We start from the raw sequence: 14,396 nt of genomic DNA, 5'->3' as shown, positions 1-14,396 counted from the left end.
ACTAACGTGTGTGTCCAGAACTAATGTGTGTGTCTAGGACTAACGTGTGTGCCCAGAACTAATGCGTGTGTCTATAACTAACGTGTGTGTCCAGAACTAATATATGTGTCTAGAACTAACGTGTGTGTGTGTCTAAAACTAACGTATGTCTCCAGAACTAATGTATGTGTCTAGAACTAACGTGTGTGTCCAGAACTAATGTGTGTGTCTAGGACTTACGTGTGTGCCCAGAACTAATGTGTGTGTCTAGAACTAACGTATGTGTCCAAAACTAATGTATATGTCTAGAACTAACGTATATGTCCAGAGCTAGTGTATGTGTCTAGAACTAACGTATGTGTCCAGAACTAATGTGTGCCCATAATTAATGTATTTTCTTTTCCCGGAACTAATGTTTGTATGTATCCACAACTCATGTATGTTCAAATCCAGAACGAATGTATGTTGGTGTCTATAAATATATTCGTGTCCAGAACTATTTCGATTATTATCTTGAACAAAGTCACAAACACTGCAAATATTCCAGTGACCTCATAGCCTACTCAAGTCATTCAAAAACATGTGTGCAGAGAAAGCATCTCAACTTGGTTTGTTTTCGAACTCTAAAATTGTTAGAATTGCTTTCACGCCAAAATGATCACAATCTTTTACAGATTTGATTGTTATGATATTTTCCAATTTTAAAACATTTAATAATTTAAAGCTAACAATAGTTTGTCTTGACCGAAAACAAGACTATATTCTTCATGTATGGACTGAACTTTCAGAGTAACATCTTGCGGTGTCTAAGTACACTCCAGTGACTCACTGATAGAACGTGGTGTGCACAATCTAAAATAAGGTCACTTTAAATAGCTCACACACAAAATGGTCATACAATATCACATAAAGTTGGCCTTAATATATAAAAAAAAACTTATTTCAAGCATCAAAATATCTTCCGTATCAGTCCTTTAAAATCTTAGACGTAACAGTATTACTTTCTAAAAAAAATCATTAAGTATTGAGATAACTTATTTAAAATGACCAGACGATTTCTTTAAAAAAATCTAATCTAGTTTCATTTACGTCTGTGGTTAAGTCTATTCCTAAACTTCTGATCAAATGTTATTTCAACATTGTTTTAATCTATTTTTCTATCCCAGTGGCGTTTGTGTGAAGTCCAGGCCATCCAGAGCGCAATTGTTAAGTAAATAAAAAGAGATAATTTTGTTTTCCAGCAAGACGGACTCTCCGACGGTCAGTAGCCGGGATCAACAGCAACAAAAGCACCCACTGGACAGTGGACAATGGCCGTCATTTGTGAGTAAGGCTGGCCAGGCCGAACGATTACAGTCACCCAGGTCAGTCCGGCGGACCCGAGTCTGTGACAATGGCTGCGTACAATGGGTAAAAGGGGACCTGGGGAGGGGGACCTCTCCCGAGACATTCCAGCACTGACGGCCATCTACAAACTTTTCCATCGCTAGGTAGTATAGAAAAGAGAAAACCAGCCCAAGAAATGAAATGAAAATATCTCAACCCGTGCAGCCGTCTCGGGTGGTGATGACACTAGAGAATCAGCACACCCTTTAACAAAATACAAAGATTCAGCCCATGAGGACGAAGTGATGACGTGAAAGATTTTTTTTCCGAATCTCTATTCACCTGGGTCACACATGAGGAAGAGGGAAGAGAAAAGATAATAAACACCTTTTTTTTTCTACCTGACCGTTGCCCTGACAATGGAAGGACACAGGTAACAGTAGACAAATAAAAGAGAAATATGAAAAGGTCGAGAAGCTTATATGTTTCTAAAGAATAACAATAGAATGTTGGATCAATGAATGGGTGCAAATGGGCGGAAGGAGCCAAGATACCCCCGCCAGCACCCGCACGCGTAAGAGTCGAGGTGAAAACTGTTATTTGAACCCGGGACCATTGTAATGGTTTCCTCACTTGCTTGTAACCAAATCAAATTGCTCAGCGCCCCTCTGCATGCGCCAAGAAGCTGACCCCCATGTGATAATGATCTTTTGAGATGGCCACGTAACGTCCGACACGGAAGGATGGCGAAGAGCAAAAGGAAACGTCTTCGGGCTTTCACGTCCTAATGAGCTGGCCCGGGATTAGATTGCCCTGCCCTGCTTCACATTTGGAGTCTATTGTCTTCAAAAGGAGAAAAAAATCTGAACGTACAAAGGAGCAGTCAAAATAGGGGGAGAGAGAGAGAGAGAGAGAAAGAGAGAGAGAGGGATGAGTAGGGTCGGGAAAGAAAAAAGGTAGGGTTAGGAGAGAGAGAGAGAGAGAGAAAGAGAGAGAGAGAGAGAGAGAGAGAGAGAGAGAGATGAAAAAAAAATCCTTACTATTCGTTGATTTACAACTAACCTATATATCACTTCATACTTTTTTAAATTTCAAAATTAAATTTCTCAAAACATTTCACTGACCAAAAAAAAATGAAAGTAAATTTAAACGGTTGAACTTTGTGTGTGTGTTTACAAGCATTTCAATACTTTCAACGATTGGCTAAGAATCAATCAATACACCTAATTGGCTAAAAGAAATAATGATTGTTTTTATGATTGATTTTATAAGAAATCACTTTGGAATGTTAGCATTTTTTTTAAACATCGTTTATTAAAGGTATAAAGACGACGAACCCAAAACAAACAAAACATTCATGCAAGTGATTCAAATGACATATCAACGGTCTGAAATCGTTGATAAAATCGACATAATTAATATATAAAGCAGAATGTAAGGAGTATGTATCTATGTAGGCCAATGTCACTTTAAGAAATCAAAACCGATTAACCAATCTTGATTAACATTGGGCACGAAGGTTCCATAGATCATGGTTGAGAACGTAGTTGTTTGTTAAATGTCTTTCCCACAACAACAAGGCCAGAAAAAAAAAATACTAAAAAAAAAAATATTCTCTCAATTGAATAACGAAACTTTTAAAAAATCGGATAAACCCATTTTCTCAGTATTTTATATTAACTATGAATATGTCTGCTTAACGGGTAAACCCCATTTTCAGTCTACTTTCATTTTTTACATGAAATAGATACAAATCCAATGCACTTGATCAGTTACACACGGGCCGCGGGTCATATCCAGCTAGTATTATAATATATTTCATTACTATAATATATAATTGTAAAGATTCAAATGATATAAAGCAATACAATTACAGAGCTTTTTATTCCTGCCATGAAAAGGACTAACTGAAACGTCAAGTCAAATGTCTGACCAAACAACTGACTGTGTTGATAAGACTTATTGTGACAGTGATACGAGAACAAAAATATCAAATCAATGATCTATTCATACTTTTTTTTTAATGTTCAAAAACGTGGACTGTGTGTCTAATAGCTGATGTTGTACTTGAACTACTGCTACTGCACGTGCCCGGGATAAAAGAGGGGAGAACAAGGAGACCACCAAGTCTCGTGTGAATATTGAATGGGGAACTCGAGGGATTTGTTGAAAATCAGTTTACGTCTTGTGATTTAATGAACCTCATTCACCAATCGTAAACAAACAACATTTAGCCACGTGATAATATTGATAAAACAATGAAAAAAACTGTCACGTGTGTGCCTGTGTGTATTACGTAAATTGTATAGGAGAGATAGAGAACCACTTTGCTAAATGTTGTTTGTTAACGATTGGCGAATAAGGTCCATTTGTAGTTTGTATATTTTTTACATTGATACTGAAAATAAATAAATCAAAGTGAGTCGAGAGATATGTTGAGGAGGCTGGGTGGTTAAGCGCTTGGCTACCGAACCAAAGGGTCCCGAGTTCGAGTCCTGGTGGAAAAGGATTTTTAATTTCGGGATCTTCAGGGCGCCTCTGAATCCAACCAGCTCTAATGGGTACCCAACATTATTTGGGGAAAAGTTAAGGCGGGTGGTCGTTGTGCTGGCTTTTGACATCTTCGTTAACCGAAGGCCAAAAAAAAACAACAGATGACCTATAGATCGCATAGTCTGAAAGGGGAACCTGAGGGATTTGTTGAAAATCAGTTTACATCTTGTGATGTAATGTGTATAGTTCGTCCATCGTGGTTCGATGATGACCACTTTGTCATCCAGTGGGCTGAGGGCTTTGCACTGAGGTTTTTTGCTTCCTCCTGTGGCTGGATAGACCTATGTGAGCCCGGAATGTTCGGCTGCACACTGGGCAGGTTATTCCAGCTGGAGCTAGTGTCATTGGCCTTGTTTTTCTTCTCTGGCGTTTTTCTTCTCCCAGCGTTGTTCTCTTTTCCTCAGCAACCTGTGCGCTAGTTTTCACAGCGCGACGCCATGATACTCTGTCATGTGCCTCTGTCTCCCAGGTGGCTGGGTCTATGCTGAACGCCTTCAGAGAAGCTTTGAGGGTCCTGAAGCGCTTTCTTTGACCGTCTTACGAGCGCTTTCCTTCGCTTAGTTGGCCATACAAGAATCGTTTGGTGATGCGGCGGTCTTCCATTCTGCAGACGTGTCCTGCTCATCATAGCTGGGACTGCATCAGGATTGTGTGGATGCTTTGCAGACCCGCTCTTCGAAGGACTTCAGTATCTGGTATTTTGTCTTGCCATTTGACATTCAGTATTTTTCTTAGACATGTCATGTGGAAGTGGTTCAGTTTCTTTGCATGTTTTCTGTACACTGTCCACGTTTCTGAGGCATAGAGCAATGTAGGGAGGATGACAGCTCGATAGAGCCCTAGCTTCGTATTTGTGGTGATACCTCGTCTGTTCCAGACGTTTATAGACGTGTAGTTTGTATATTTTTACATAGATACTGAAAGCTCGTAAATAATTGTTAATTACGATTAAGCTTATTTTATTCATTAAAGATTTCAAGGTTTTAATCAAATGTGTGTGTCGAGTGAATAAATCCGCATACATGGAGCTACAACAACAACACTCACACACTCAACAGCGCGTCATAGGAATTTTTTTTTAAAAAATGGGGGCTAAGTTTATTCTATACCACATGATGGTCACTGACGCTTTATCTTGCGTTCATTTAGAAAGATTGTTCAACAGTAAATTTAAAACAAAATAAATAAATAAACTTGAGCTATCACCATTTGTAAGCCATACCACAATATTAAGCACTAATATTATATTAATATCTAAGCGACGTATTATTAGTGGCCCCCAAAAGGGGAAAAGACGGTATTAGTTTTGTGTGGAATATCTGTCCGTCCGTCCGTCCCGTATAGATCGCGTAAACTAGAAAAGATAGTGAAAATCCGACATCATAATATTTTAGACCTTTCAAAGTTCTAAAGGAATTTTTTTTTATACTGAAATGTTTGTTTTTCTAGAGGATTTGAAGAAGTTTAGATTTACCCTTTAGAAAACAATAATATCAATTAGATATTCATTATACGACATCAGTTAGGCCAAGTTCACATCTAACTTCACATTCACTTTCACCTATCCTTTGGTCTGTTGGACCGCTGGGGCACCACAGAAGATACGTCAACCTTCTTTCACCTTTCTTCACTGTTATTCTGATGTTCTTTCTAAAAAATATTGAACCCTGCCTTTTAACTCTTTGTCACCTTGTTTATGAAGTGAATGATTGTAATTGTTGCAGCAAGGCGAGACTGTCGGGAGAGTTGCACTCAAGTGTACAGTGGAATGGACTAGCAGATTCTTGGCCTACACTGGATCTATGTATGTGTGGGAACATTTGAAGAGAGAATAGTTTCAAGTAACACAAGTACCTTAGGGACTACAGCAAATGATGACCATGTGTACCACTGGACAAGTGGCTACCAGCGGTCAGTAGGTTCCGGCAACAGACACAGAGTACTTGAGATGTCGTAATGGATGATGATATCCAGGAGGAAAAAAGTGGGCGATGGGTTGAGCAGGTTAGAAGGATGGGTCAGCGTTCTTCCTGTTTCACTTGACCACACATGGAATCGTGAAGGTCACGTGATCAAAGATAACATTTTCAGTAAAAAAAAATAAACTTTGTATTTTTTTTTTAAAGTTCAAAGGTCATATCGCCTATAGCCCCGCAGCCCTGCTGTCTTCTGAAAGTCATGTAGCTAAATATGTGCCCCCTCTCCCCACTAACACACACACACACACAGACACAAATACAATGAGTCCAATCAGCTTCGAAATACTCCAACTATAGCTTCAACAAAAATACAAGTAAAGTTCTTGGAAAGGACGACATAGTAGTATGGCATTCTGTTGTATTAAGTATAAATCCTAATCTTGTTTTCATGTTTCTACTCCCCCCTTCCCTTTTTTTTTTGTTACATAATGAGATAAATGTCTATTGACGTTTCGAATGAGTTTGTGTTCCAATGGGACTAGAAAGCATTATGAAGACGAGGACACTATACATGTTATAGTAAACACGCTGGAAAGAGTGTTTCTCAAAAGAATAATATTTTTAAGCAAGTTAATGCGCTGGATGTTATAGCGTCAGAAAGTCAAAGTTCAAACGTATTCCTAAACAGAGATCTTGCTTATGTAACAAGTTCCGAATGTCGTCTTATAGATGTGTACTTCTATGTGTACTTCTATGTGTACTTCTATGTGTATGTAAACAAGATTTATTTTAACTCGTGTGTATGCTAGAGACAGGAGGATTTGTACTGTGGGAGAGAAGTTAGTCACAACGATGTAATGGCTGTATATATAGACATATAAACGTCTGGAAATCTGAATGACTTAGACGACAAAGTGTATTTAATCCTATTTTATTATATGTCTGTAAAGCTACAGTTATTCTGAGGATGATGTAAAGGATTTGTACTAAACCAGTCTGGGGCAACACTATACTCCGGGCCATAACGTTGACAGGCATGGGAAAGCAGCCACCGGCCCTACAGTTTATTTAAACTTGTCGAAATTAAACCGTGGTTAGCCAGCCCGGCTTCCGTGCACTAATTGCATGGGGAGCTGACACGCCAACAATGCGTCGGACGGGTAACAATGTATATGATGACCGCCGCACACAGTCGAATCGCGCAATGGTGTCCCACCAACATGACGACAGGGGCAGTGAGATGGGGGTAACATGGATAGGGCTAGGAAAAAAAAAAAACAATAACGATAATGCCTCTCAGCGGGAATATTGTATAATTTCATTTTATAACTCGCCTGATCACTGCCCCGGACACAATACCCGTAGTTCGCGAGGTGGTCTCCCCTTTCCTCTTCCTAAACCCAAGGCTCCCCAAGAGAGTTATGGCGCCATCTCCAGTGAGCAAGATACACAATACTGCAAAGAAACAATAGTTTTTTGGGTTTTTTTTCTTGGTCAAGAGGCGAAATCCGATTTAGCTCAGATAAGCCCGTCCTCGAGTTAAGATTAATATCGACCACTCTGCCCCCCCCCCCTTATACAATTAGGCTGCGCTAAAGGGGGAGAACTGCGACGATCTGAACACTTGAAGAGATGACCTATGTATCAACTTCCAAGGACGACGGCACATACAGATTCAGAGATAGTCGACGTTTGGTTTCACAAAAGTAACCCAATGTGGCCACTTCGAGTTGGCTTATTTCCACTAGCAACAAAAAAAAAGGGGGGGGGGCCTCTTGTTGATGACCGACGAGCTATTAACTTTGTTCAAAACAACTTAGTCCAATACGACAAACCTTTGACTAAACCAAAGTAGAGAACTAGCTCGGGGTACACCAATATAATGACCTGTCTGAGAATGTGGTAAATAGACCAATATTCGAGGTAAACGCTTACTCCTGTTCCCAAGCTGAAGTTATAGTTCAAGACAAAGCTATAAGCTTGAGTTATGCAAGAAAAGACAAGACTGAATTTAGAATTAAAATTATAATAACAGAATGCATACATATTTATTTACATTGATCTATATTATGATTCTTACTCAAGAAATGGGAAAGGACTTTACATGTATATAGGACTAAGAAAAATTACATCTCTATATTCACTAACTTTAATTACAATTTGGATGGTTTAAATTTTAGCACATTTTTTATTCTCATTTCAATGCTAAAATGGTAGCAAATGGTCGAGTAGAAGCCGTCCAAATAGAGATAATGGCGTTCAGAAGGTCTTGTTTATTTCCACACCTAAGTAGCGCACAATGGATGTCAACAGGTTTTTATTTACTTTGACGCCCTGTGTTGTTTGCGCCCAGCTGTGACGCAAGCAAGAGTAAATAAAGTCAAGAACGAGTCAAAGGTCCAGTCCAGCAGGGGCTACCAACTGTTGGAATAACAGTGCTTCCGGATATTGACACGTCACTTCCTCATCTTGCATTCTGCTCCTGAATACGACCAAGTCCAAGAGTTATCTACTTATTTACCCAAACCTCCCCCCCCCCCCCTAGCAGACTACCAAACACAGCTTCAAGCATTTCACTAGCTACTCACTAGACAATCAAAGATTAAACTGTGAGAAAACAAAAGTGAACCCTGTGAACTGAATGAAAACATTAAAACAGTGCTGCCAGCGAGGGACAACTTTTGTCTGAAATACAGGAGAAAAAAAAAGCGAGAAATAAATGTGTATTCGCTCTAGATAGGTTTAAAGATATAGCAGTACCATAGACATATATGATCAGTACTCTTTTTTTTTTTTTTTTGGAGTTAAAAAATATACTTATTTCAAATATAGATCTAGATTGGTTTAGAAGATGTATCAGTGCTCTTTTTGGAGTTTAAAAATCTACTTATTTCAAACATACATCGTCTGCTTTGAATGTTGAATTAAACTAGAATTACATTAATCAATACTTACGTGTGGATATGTTTCATTGCATTAGCTGTTTCGTATTTTTATAAAGTGATTCAATGTTACAAAGTGGGTGGTTACTTTATCTGTCCTTATGCTTAATATAAAAATATATCAGTACAACCCAGATAGAGATTCCAGTTTGTGTCTTATATATAAACATACATTGTATAACTAACTTATAGATTCCATATATACGTCTTAGAGGTGAGTACAGTGAAGCACATCATTTAACACATGAATAGCCCCAACCTACTTGTTTTTCTTTACCCCAACATTTTTTCCTGAGTACCGGTACTCCCCTCATCTTTTTGTATTCCTTCTTTTGTATACATAAACAGGAGTTTCTCAGATCTATCAAGTTTCAACTATTTAGTCTCTACAACCAGTCGTTACATCGGCCATGAAGCTGTATCAACTCGTTTTAATCACAAGCTACAGATAGATATTCACGAAATAAGTTTGATTTAATACGTCCCTCCCCTTCCCACCCCTCGTTTCAAACCAACAAAAACGTAAGTGGAATGTTTCTTTATGTTCCTTATATAACCCAAAGTCAAAACGAAGCAACAGACAAGGATTACGTAGCTTCTTCCATTGGCCTTCTATTAGTGTTTCTGGGTTTAAATACACAGGCATGTCTGTCTGTGGCCTCATCACTGCAGTCATCCTACATAGTCCGAAAAAGACAGACAAAGAAATCAAACCAACGGTCTCTTTTTAAATGCATTTTGGCCGTCACTTGCGAACAACTTGTATCAAAGAGTTGTCTTTTTTACGACGCCCGCTTAACGCTGTTCTGGTTCCAGACACAGAGAGTCTGATGACCTGTTTAGTCTGGAGGTCCGGTGTTCTGGTTCCAGACACAGAGAGTCTGATGACCTGTTTAGTCTGGAGGTCCGGTGTTCTGGTTCCAGACACAGAGAGTCTGATGACCTGTTTAGTCTGGAGGTCCGGTGTTCTGGTTCCAGACACAGAGAGTCTGATGACCTGTTTAGTCTGGAGGTCCGGTGTTCTGGTTCCAGACACAGAGAGTCTGATGACCTGTTTAGTCTGGAGGTCCGGTGTTCTGGTTCCAGACACAGAGAGTCTGATGACCTGTTTAGTCTGGAGGTCCGGTGTTCTGGTTCCAGACACAGAGAGTCTGATGACCTGTTTAGTCTGGAGGTCCGGTGTTCTGGTTCCAGACACAGAGAGTCTGATGACCTGTTTAGTCTGGAGGTCCGGTGTTCTGGTTCCAGACACAGAGAGTCTGATGACCTGTTTAGTCTGGAGGTCCGGTGTTCAATTTCGCACCGTGGCGGCACTTCAAATACCGGGCCCTACGACGAGCAAGTTGTAAATTAGGGTGATAAGCGGAACAATGGTTATCCCCCTTTCAAGACCCATTCCCACTGTTCAAAACGGACAGACTTTTATGAAAGCGTTGATTGCAGTACGAGATAAGTGAGTGCATTATACATAGAATGGACTCAAAGCAAGTTTATTGAACCTGAAGTAAAAGAGTCCAGTGCAGGCAATGAAAATTGTTAATAACCGGAGAACATTAGAATAGTGACCAGTGCTAATGAGATTGAATTATAGAAGCTACATCAAGATCAGTGTGCAGAATTGAATGCTGCAATGGTTCTTTATAATATTTGAATCGGTACATTCAAAATAAAAAAAACGAGAACTTTGACCCGAGAGATGAGGTGAACCGGTTCGGGGGGGGGGGGGGGGGAGACACACAAAGAGGTGGTCTAAGTAGCTTTACATTTACTCAAGCTTACAAGAACATTTAGTGTTGTATTGTTGTAGTTGTTGATAACATCCTTCTTACTGTACAACCAAAGTGTGTAGACTGTAGACTAATAGATTCTTGTCGGCTTATAGATGAGAAATTTCATATCGGATTCGTTTGCATTGTTAATAACCTTTATTTATAATGTCGTTGATAAATAAGAATTTTTTGTTTCAAGCTGTTAGCGTTATCGCAATATACTTGATCTCCGTGTCCTTCAAAACTGAAACAGTCTAAAAGAATCACTTTTGAAATATACATGCAAAACAGTTTTAAAAGAGGAGGGGAGGAGAGACTTTTAAAAAAGGCATTATAAATACTGCAATCCTCCTATAAATACTGCAATCCTCCTATAAATACTGCCCACCTCCTATAAATACTGCAATCCTCCTATAAATACTGCAATCCTCCTATAAATACTGCCCACCTCCTATAAATACTGCAATCCTCCTATAAATACTGCAATCCTCCTATAAATACTGCCCACCTCCTATAAATACTGCCCACCTCCTATAAATACTGCACTCCTCCTATAAATACTGCCCACCTCCTATAAATACTGCACTCCTCCTATAAATACTGCCCACCTCCTATAAATACTGCGCACCCCTAAAATACTGCCCACCTCCTATAAATACTGCGCACCCCTAAAATACTATAATCCTCCTATAAGATCAAGTCTAGATGAATTAGAACTAGTCAATTAATTCCCAATCAGTTTGACACTTCATATAAACTGATACACTGAAAGGAACTCCGTGGTGTGTGTGTCAGTAAAATCTAGTAAGCATTTAAATCATTAAAAAAAAAGTGATACTATCTCGTGGTAGATCTAATAAGAATAGCCTATTCCAGGCATTGACGCCCTGATCTACATAATTTTTTTTTTATTTAGAGGGGGTAATGCGTATTTTCAGATGATAAATCGCATTTTTTCGTGTCCATTTGCGTACAAAATACGAGAGATGTGTATTTGTAGGCAACTCTGTAAACATATATATTATTACTTTTTAAATACAATATCAAATTGTAGTATTTCAAAACGACGTACTGACTATTTTAGTTATGGACTCGGACAAAAAGGGAAGTAATAATAAGTGAATCTGAAAGACACAGAGCATCGTTGCTATGGCTACAGACATTAAGTGGACTGGAAGTGTGATCATCTAATGACCGAGAGATAGCGCCTAATCTCCGGGTTGTAATGCTTAAGAAACAAAACAAAAAAAAAAAAAAAAAAAAAACACGATGAAACCTGCTGACAGGGTTGACCCTCTCAGGTATGACAAGGTGTGGGACCTCCATTCTAGTCACCACCTAAGTTACAATGTAGAACGAAACAGGTGAGACTCCATTCAATAATGGTCTCTTCTCTACTGTCCCCCTTTTTAGTCCAGTCCCTCCCCCCCCCCCCCCCCCAAAGGGTCAGAGTGAATGAAGGTGTAAAGATTGGCCAGGCTCTTCCAAACGATGACGTGACAAAATATTGAGAGATTGTGGGGGCATGAGAATCCCAGGGGTCAATGGTATTTAATTACATCAATTTGAAGAAAACAAGTCATTAATTTCAGTCAAACATACAATGATTTCAACCGAATGATATTATTAATTGTGACGCTACTACCCCTCCCACACACGGCAATATTTCAAATTTTAAAATGTTTAAGAAATATTGATTCCGATCCATAAGAAATGTCACTAGGAAACCCTACAAACACTCTTGTAACGTGGATTACTTTCTTCAACCAGGCCAAGACAAAACAATTTACCAAATACACAAAGCAAACACGTAAACAGCATTGGATCTCTTGGCAGGGTGGGCCAGAAGTAAGGTTACAGTTAACTTTCAATAGCATTTTGATGACAGTAACCCTATTTTTGGTCCACCATGTACTAGTCACTAAAGTGCTCTCCACTTTAAAATGTTGGGCTATTATTTGGAAGTTCTGTAATTTCCCTCCACTGTCCCCGAATGACCTGTTAACGTCACATCTCTCTACTTCATTGCAGTAGTGTGTATGACGTCTCTCTACTTCATTGCAGTAGTGTGATGACGTCTCTCTACTTCATTGCAGAAGTGTGTATGACGTCTCTCTACTTCATTGCAGTAGTGTGTATGACGTCTCTCTACTTCATTGCAGTAGTGTACATGACGTCTCTCTACTTCATTGCAGTAGTGTGTATGACGTCTCTCTACTTCATTGCAGTTTTGTGTATGACGTCTCTCTACTTCATTGCAGTAGTGTGTATTACAATGGATTTGTATGCTGCGCGGAGACAAAGGCAAGACACAATGTTAGAAGCCGACACACGTACGCACAACTTTATATGGACATGAGTCTGGGATACAGTAACTAGTCACACAAGTTGAGCACCTTTTGTTCCCATTTAAAGACCTGTTCAACTAAACGCAGTGGGTCACCAAGACAGACGAACATAAACTCGGATGCTTTATTAGAACGTAAGCTCTATAAGCGTACACACACGTACAGTGATTCTAGTTGTGAGATTAAAAGTCCTAGTTGTTATTGGCAACTAAAAAAATATTAGCTCTTCATCCCCCATCTTTAGTGGAGCGTAACTGGTAGGCCTACTGCTTTTCGTAATCTACTTTGATCAAATCATCACAAGAGTAAGAAAGTAAGAGTAAGAAAGTAAGAGTAAGAAAGTAAGAGTAAGAAAGTAAGAGTAAGAAAGTAAGAGTAAGAAAGTAAGAGTAAGAAAGTAAGAGTAAGAAAGTAAGAGTAAGAAAGTAAGAGTAAGAAAGTAAGAGTAAGAAAGTAAGAGTAAGAAAGTAAGAGTAAGAAAGTGCCCCTTTCAGACCTAGCAATCTATGGGGCCAGTCCAAATCCCAGTCTTCACCGAGATTCGAGCCCGAGATTCTTTTGTTTCGTTGGCCAAGCGCTTTACCACTCAGCCACCACACTTTTTGTTTTATAGAACTTGAAGACACTAAACTATATATAGAACTTGAAGACACTAAACTATATATAGAACTTGAAGACACTAAACTATATATAGAACTTGAAGACACTAAACTATATATAGAACTTGAAGACACTAAACTATATACAGAACTTGAAGACACTAAACTATATACAGAACTTGAAGACACTAAACTATATATAGAACTTGAAGACACTAAACTATATATAGAACTTGAAGACACTAAACTATATATAGAACTTGAAGACACTAAACTATATATAGAACTTGAAGACACTAAACTTTATATAGAACTTGAAGACACTAAACTATATATAGAACTTGAAGACACTAAACTATATATAGAACTTGAAGACACTAAACTATATATAGAACTTGAAGACACTAAACTATATATAACAATTCTACCACAGTCTTAAGGAAGGATAATTCATGACGAGCTAAGTAAAACTCTTGACGTCAGTTATTAATACGTTCAGCAAGTGTCTATGGGTCTAGGTCTAGAGTCTAGGTTACAGATTGCAGCGTGAATTTATTATCAAACCACGGCGGGCATCAGGCTAAGAATTGGTCTCGAAACAATAGTTAAAAGAATCTAATAATGAATGGTCGACTAGGAGACCAGTCTAGGCCTAAGCTAAGTGGGGCAACGCTTTAGAATGCTTTGAATAAGAGTCGCTTCGAGAGAGCGATTAGGGTAAGAGCTTACACGGCCTATTTCTTGGCTATACATTAACATATCCTGTTCATTTTTTTTTATTTTTATCTCTCGAACCCCACCCCTCCAACTGTGCCGCGTTGTTGATACTCGTATTGAAGGCCCCATTGAAAAGTCTTACGGCTCACGTTCCCACTGCGGCTATTTCTTGTTGTTGTTTTTAAACTAAGAGCAACTAAACATTAGACTCACATTTCACATACACGTGAGGTCGCTATACAGA

The 14,396-nt window shown here is 38.9% G+C and overlaps 1 protein-coding gene across 4 annotated transcripts in view; it reads right to left on the bottom strand.

Annotated features, from left to right (window-relative positions):
• LOC106050606 (anaphase-promoting complex subunit 4-like) overlaps positions 1 to 14,396 on the bottom strand; it is a 129,525-nt gene that overhangs the window by 107,819 nt on the left and 7,310 nt on the right. The gene's annotated exons all lie outside the window — the stretch shown is intronic.

This window comes from Biomphalaria glabrata, chromosome 1, assembly GCF_947242115.1.
Source record: "Biomphalaria glabrata chromosome 1, xgBioGlab47.1, whole genome shotgun sequence".
Lineage (NCBI taxonomy): Eukaryota > Metazoa > Mollusca > Gastropoda > Planorbidae > Biomphalaria > Biomphalaria glabrata.
The sequence above is the reverse complement of the archived record's forward strand: the minus strand, read 5'-3'. Positions and strand labels throughout refer to the sequence as shown.